The sequence below is a fragment of the Globicephala melas genome, chromosome X, assembly GCF_963455315.2.
Source record: "Globicephala melas chromosome X, mGloMel1.2, whole genome shotgun sequence".
Classification (NCBI taxonomy): Eukaryota; Metazoa; Chordata; class Mammalia; order Artiodactyla; family Delphinidae; genus Globicephala; species Globicephala melas.
In genome coordinates, this window is record NC_083335.1 from 106,046,612 (window position 1) to 106,053,914 (window position 7,303).

At 46.1% G+C, this 7,303-nt stretch overlaps 1 protein-coding gene across 7 annotated transcripts in view; it reads right to left on the minus strand.

Moving 5' to 3' along the window:
• ZFX (zinc finger protein X-linked) overlaps positions 1-5,318 on the minus strand; it is a 57,820-nt gene extending 52,502 nt beyond the window's left edge. For 2 of the 7 annotated variants that reach the window (XM_060292466.1, XM_060292469.2), the window contains exon 1: positions 4,583-4,989. The gene's annotated coding sequence lies outside the window, so the exon portion shown is untranslated. Of the gene's footprint in view, positions 1-3,433; positions 3,449-4,209; positions 4,326-4,582; positions 4,990-5,128 lie in introns of those variants that run through there. The other 5 variants (XM_060292464.2, XM_030851423.3, XM_060292467.1 and 2 more) reach the window with 5 other exon arrangements.
• Between the last annotated feature and the right edge of the window lie 1,985 nt (positions 5,319-7,303).

Sequence of the window (7,303 nt, forward strand, 5' to 3'; positions counted from 1 at the left end):
CAGTGGTTATTTTTGGCAAAGAAAAGACAGGAATGGGATAGGGAGGCACTCTTCAATCTGTGAAGTTTTCTTTCTTTAAATACACAAAAAGTTATGAAGCAAATATGTAATAAAATATTAATATCTGTTAAATCTGGGCGATACCTGCTTTTCAGTAATTCTGAAATATTTCATAATTTTTAATATTTTTTCAATCCTAATGGCTGTATTCTTCAAGGCCACGTAGCTTCCTTAAAATGTCACCTCCCTTTGAGTAAAATATAGTTACAAGATTCCTGGATTTTATAAAAAGTTCTTTGGAAAACTAATTTGACAGGACTAAGTATACACTGGCCATATTAACCCCAAGCTTAAGCGCTGGGGGCAGGGTCTACTCAGCTTATGTGGCATACGCCTTACTACACACACCCCTTGCTCAAAGGATACAGTGACTAGACAGATGCTTGAATAGTTGAAAACGATTCAACTACACAAAATTCTCTGCACCCCAAAATTGAGAGAATTGCTTTTAGATTACTGTCATTACCATGTACCAGGTAATGCTCTGGGACAAGGATAAATGAGAACCTGTCTCTACATCCAGAGTTTAGAAAAGATAACAAAAATACAAATACACAGCTAAAATATAAAAGGTTAAATGCTATGTTAAAACATACCTACATTGTTATATGAGACAGAAGAATGAGCCTGGAAAAATGATGGTGCCATAAACAGAAAGAAAGCTAGAAGCAGGAGCTGTTTTAGGGGCTCTGCGTTTAAAAAAAAAGTTTTTTTCCCAATAAATAGTACTGGGCATCTACTATGTTCCAGATAAATTTGGTTTCAGCCATGTTGAAACAGTAAGACACCTGAAAGGAGGTGGTCAGTAGGCAATGCTAGAGAAACTAGAGAGCATGGGCATGGTAAAGGGCACCAAAACCAAGCAAGAAGATTCAAGAGAACAGCATAGACAACTGACCTTGAGGAAAATCCCATAACAGAAGGCAGAGAAAGTATAGAGTTTCTGAAACAAAGAACACTTTTATATAACACACCTGCTGACATGCTGTAGAAGTCTCCCAATTTGGGAAACAGCGGATCTAGGAAAAGTGGAATGAAAAGAAATGAAAACGCTGGTGAAAGGAGAGATAAGACAGCTGAGGTTTTTGTAAGATGAGCAAACCTAGGAATGTTTATAAGGAGAGGAAAAGGCATCAGCAGAGTTAGAGGGCAATGATGCAAGTGGCAGAATCACACTGACAGAGCTCCATCCTTTGGGACCAGTGGATCCCACAGGCAGAGCATCTGGGCCTGAAGGAGGCCAATTCTTCCCACAAGTGAAGAACAGGAGGACAGCCTAGGGAGAGACAAAGGAAGAATATGAAGTGGAAGGAAGGAAATTCAATTGCTTAGATCAGATGGCTGTCTATCTTTCTGACTTAAGTAAAAGATTAGGTAATCTCTGCTGAGGCTGAGGGGTTTCAAGGACAGGTTGAGGAGTTTAAGAGTAAAAAAGAAAAAGTTTGGAATTGCCAGTGTGCATAAACACGAATAGTACAAACAAGGTCATAAGTGGCGATACAAGTCCAGGTAGGTTGAGAGAGGAAGCATTTACAAAAAGCAATATGGAAAAAAGTTTTTCTTCAATGCATTGTGAGCATGTTTTTAAAAAAGGAAACTTGCATCCATCTGGAAGATACACAAATTAAAAACCAACACCTCATTTATCCAAGACAGTTGTTGTTCCACCAGTTTTCCAGACCACCCTTTCAGGCAAAAAGCACTTTAACTGTTTCCGACAGAAATCCTTCCAAACCATACATTCCTGTCTTAACTATACGACTGAAGTCCAACTCTTAATCTTAATCATCCACTCTTGCTGTACTGGAACATGTACTGCCGCTGCACTGCGTGTGCAGCAATACAATTCTCTTTTAGAATTCTATGTCTTTCCCACCTGTCAAGACATAAAGCAACTGGTTCTTTCAAGTTTACGTTTACCTTTACCATCTCAAGGACCACAGAGTGCTTTAGCAACTTGCTTCTAGTCAGCCTCCTAGAACGCACTGTGTCTCAAACTTTTCTAAACCATAGCCCTTTAAGATAAACATGAGAATATTCAGTTCATTCCCTTCCCCTCACGGAGCAATCACTGCTCTGACCTGCTGCAGTTTAGGAAAAATAGAAAAACTGAAACAACTTTCTGGTGAATACTTATGCTACCTATAAACTTACGTATCATAAAATTCTAGGAAACACATTCCCAAAATGTGCATCGAGAATAGTTCAAATATTAATCAAAACATGAGAAGGCTTAGCTTAGTAAACAGCCTTAGTTATTACCCTCTTAATCAAAAAGGTGGTTCCTCTTACCACATGGAAAAACAGGGATTCCAAAAAGACCACCTGAAGGCTGCTGCCTTCTTAATCATCGCTCTTCTACTTTTCAAAACTGACCTGTTTAAAAATTACCATGGAGATACTTACAGGCTCATTCCTCATTTTCGTGAAGTAACCCACAGCACTCGTCCTGTAATTTTCAACCACGGTAAATGAAAAGCTAGAAACCCCTCCCCATTTGTTGACTACAGAGATTATAATAACTCTTGAGCAAAAAGTTACTTGGAGTGAGAAATTAGGACAGAAAAAAGGAGCAGCTGCCTACTAGATATGGATTGTTGAAAAAGTAGCAAAATTGTCTGAACTTCTGCACATTCTTGATAATCATTCCTGCAGTGAAACACTGGTTGTTACTCTCTCTCTCAACTTTGAAACTTCCTAGGCCAATGGAAGGGCTAAGTGACTATAAAGCCGGGCTCAGGTGTGTCATCACTCTACTACTTGAGGGCTCCCTGGCCTCCCCCATTGAGTATAAGCCCCTCCACCTGGAAAACAAGCTCCATCCACCTTATTTAGCCACCACTCCCCTACCTACACCGTCTACTCCAGCCAAAGTACACATACTTGCTGTTTTCTGAAGAAGCTTCACCCTTGAAATGCCCTTTCCCCACCTCCACCTCAGTCTAATAAAGTCCTACCCATCCTTCAGTAACCTTCTCGAAATGTCACCTAACCTCGTTTTCCTCTGAAACCCCAATAATTGGCCGTACCTTCCCGGCAGCACTTCAGTGCATTTCACCTCATCTCATCTGCCTCTGAACAACGAACTTCTTGGAGCCACCGTCTGCATTACAAGAACCTTTTGATCTTTCGTAGCACCTAGCACCGAGTTCAGAGTAGTGTAGTATGCAATCAAAACTACTTTAAGGAGTGGAATTCCACCTTAGAATTTTTCAAATCAAATAGAGAAACTAAATACCATACCAGGTACAGGAACAATAAATACTGCATCACATTACGTTGTCCTTCAATAAGAAAATAAAACCTTCTGCCCTTTTCTTACTCCTGAAAAAAAGTAAATACTACCAACAGATCGCTAATAGCTTAAATGCACCTTTTCTAGAAAGTTGTTTCCAAATTAATGAAATTCAAACGACTCCGTAAAATTTTTACTTCTCCGTTTCCGTGCTGTGCAATTTGCACTTTTCCCCTTACTACGTGAAAGAGTGAGAACTTCTTTCCTATCCATTTAAAAATTTTTCTTTCTTTCTTTACTCGAAAAGGCAGTGGCTGTTGGAAAACAACCGCATCTACAGCACTCTAATTCACGTGTGACTTTGCTGAGGTAAAAATAAAATGTCTTGGGGTCCCACTTGCCGTGGTGAGTCCACATGCCTCGGCGGACCCTCAAGTGACCTGTAACAAGCGCGGGGGAAAGGCGCGGGGCCGGGGACGCTGAGTAACGAGATTGCCCCAGCGCCTGAGAGCCGACGAAGGCCGCCTGCGGCAGCTCGACTAAAATGCAGCGGAAGCAGCAGCTAGTCACGGGTGCTGCGGTAGGCAGGGCAGGAAGGTGGCGCTGCCGCCGAGCGCCTACAGCCCGAGCGCACTTCATGGCGGCGAGGGCAATGGCCGCTGTGGGGAGCGAGCACGCCCCTCCGCGCGCACACGCTGCCGTGCCGGGCCTCCGGGACCCGTCACCGGAGCCGCCGCCACCGCCGCCGCCCGCTCTCCGACCCCCCCTTACGGGCTGTAGCGGAATTTTCTCTTCAGACGCCGCCTTCAAGATGGCGGCTCCCCCTCCCAGCAACCCCCTCAATCGTCCCCTGCAGCAGGCGCCGAGCCGCCGCCATCTTGTCCCCCGTCCCTCCCCCCCTCACCGATATTTACATAGCGAAAATCGGCCCGGCCGGCCTGCGGCCTTCACCTCACGCCTGCAGCCTTCGCCTCCTTGCCAGGCCTCGCCCCCGCGCAGTGCCCCGGGCCGGCCGCGGCACCGACCCGGGGCCCCTCGGCCGCGTCCCGGGCCACCGACCGACCCTCCCCCAACCCCCGCCCGTTTGCGGAGCGCGGCTTCGCCGCCGCTCGGGGCAGCCGGGCTCCTCCCCGGGCCTAACTGCGGCCTCCTTGGGGCCTGCTCGGCGCCGCGCGCCACACCGCCCGGCCTAGCGCGGAAGGGCGCCACGCGGGCCGCCGACCAGGCCGGGACCAGGCCCCTGCGCGCGCGCTAGGCCCCGCGGCCGCGGCGGCGCCCGGAACTCACCGGACGGGCGTGCGGGCGGTCGGCGACGGTGGCGGGTGCTGCAGGCCGGCCTTTCTCTGGAGCACTGGGCCGGGCTCCGGCTGGTGGGGCGGGCGGAGGGAGGGAGGAGGGGCCGAGCTCGGAGCTGACAAAAAGCGGCCCAGCTCCCCGGCACGGGCCCGCCGTCAGCACGTCACGTCACCGCCCGGGAGAGAGACCCAGGAAAATGCGGAAGGGTACATAGGCCCCCTCCTTCGCCCGGTGTGTCTCCCTGGTGCTCCGGTCGGCGTGCTCACGCCCTGCAACCGGGGAGCCCAGTGGCCTCGCTGCGGCGGGGTCTCCGGCGGCCGGAGTTTCCGTGACAGCGCCCCCCTTCTTTCCACCTCCTCCGCGCTCCCGCCCGCCGCCGCTACACACGCGCCGCTGCCGCCGCCTCGGCCGTAAAGCCCGCGCGGGGCCGTGGTCCGCGGACCCCGCAGAGAGGCAGGCGGCCCGCACCCGGCCCGGCCGCCCCCCACCATCTCCCGTGGGCCGCGGCCGCCCCCCGGGCCCTCCCCGGAGACCTACCGCCTCTCCGCGCCAGTCCTGGCCGAGGCGCCTGCTCGAGTTGTTTGCAGGCCCTCAGACCCCCGCCCGCAGTAAATGTGTTTTCTTCATCCCCGTGGCTGGAGAAGAAGATAAATTTAGCAACCCCCGCCGTCCCCTGCCTTCGCTTAAAAAAAAAAAAAATCTTTGAAATAAAATGAAAATAGGCTTGCCAGTCTAAATGGGTGCGTGGGCAAAAGGAGGGGGAGAAGGGTTATCCTAGAGCACCTACCAAACCGTTTAATTTTTTTTCTAAATAAGCGTTCAATCAGAGACCTAATTGATTTTATTAGTTTACGGCGGAAAAAATAAGGGTTACGTTTTGAAACTGGTTTCGCACATTGCAATGAACAAGAATTTTTAGTGTATATTTTCTCTATAACCGTGTTTCAAAGTAGGAGAGTCTATGAAATATGTCTTGTGTGATTGTTTCATAAATAATGAATTTTTCACATTCTTTAATAAATACAGAGGGAGGAGCAGAATTGGGATTTGGGTGTTTTTTACAAACTACTTAAGTCTTTCAAAGTTTAAAAAGACTTAGGAGAGAAAGAAAAATATGTATTTGAGTAAATAAAACATTTATCAACCCCAAAAATGTGTATTTTGCATTTTCGTTACTGAAATTTTTATGCTCTTTCCATACTGAACTTGGAACCCAAATTATGTTTAAAACTTACTAGTTAAACGTTAAATGATGTAGCCTTTACATTAATCCGAATCTGATATGCTTTATTTCTTCGTTTAATTCACTAAATGTTAGATAAAGATATTTCTTTTTTTTTAATTCTTTGGCCGCACTGCGCGGCATGTGGGATCTTAGTTCCCCCATCAGGGATCAAACCCACACCCCCTGCATTGGAAGCTCGGAGTCTTAACCACTGGACCACCAGGGGAGTCCGGTAAGTATACTTCTAAAGAGTAAATAAAACAAAAGTTATAAGGCAAATAGCATATTGGTGTGAAATCTCTTCAAATACAGAGGTCTTGTATTTTAGTTTCCTGTCATAACTTTTTTAAAACTCCCAGAATGCGAGTTGTCCTTTCCCTCAGACCTCTTACAATTATAAAATTGCTTTCAAAAAGGAAAAGCAAAGGTACAGTAAGAAATTATCTCTGAGGGACTTCCCTGGTGGTCCAGTGGTTAAGAATCCGCCTGCCAATGCAGGGGACACGGGTTTGAACACTGGTCCGGGAAGATCACACATGCCTCGAAGCAACTAAGCCCGTGCGCCACCACTACTGAGCCTGCGCTCTAAAGCCCGCGAGGCACAACTACTGAAGCCCGCGCGCCTAGAGCCCGTGCTCCGCAACAAGAGAAGCCACCGCAATGAGAAGCCCGCGCACCGCAATGAAGAGTAGCCCCCGCTCGCCGCAACTAGAAGAAGCCCGCGCACAACAACGAAGACCCAATGCAGCCATAAATAAATAAATAAATAAATTTTTAAATGTAGTAAAAAAAGAAGTAATCTCTGAGAAAGTACTTGATGGTAAATTTCCTCTCAAGGCTTTAACCTTGATTTTTTTCAAGCAATTAAATGATAAATAACATGTCTTCATCATTTATAGAAAATTCCACTGGGCTGTGATATAGACTATTCACAGAAAGGTAAATAAAACTAATATTTTTTCAAGTAAAAAAAAGAGAAATAGCTTGTATACCTACACTAATGTGATTTCAAAATATTGATAACCAGCGTTTAAGTACTTTCCAAGGGCTTCCTTTTAATGCTATGGCATGTCAAGGACGGGGTCTCATCAACCATGTAACTGTAAGCAACATGAACACAACCTAATGTCAGCATTCTTGTTAGTTCTTCCATAATTACCATCAAATACTTCTAAGTCCACTAGCACTTAAGAAAAAAGTGTCAAGGAACATAAACAAAAAAGATGTTTGCTCAATTTACAAAACCAGAAGTAGTTTAGGTATCGATACTTTTAAAGAGCCTTTTGCCATTACTTTTCATCCATAAAGAGACTTAACTTTGATGGGAAAAAAGGAAAGGATGGCCTAGTTCTATTAATTATATTAAATAAACCATTACTGGAGTCCAACAAAGATTATTCTATAGATGACTGTACAGATGAGGTCAGCTATACTTTTTTTTGCGTTTTATAAAAGGGAAAATAATTTGTACTTCAAATCCATTTATG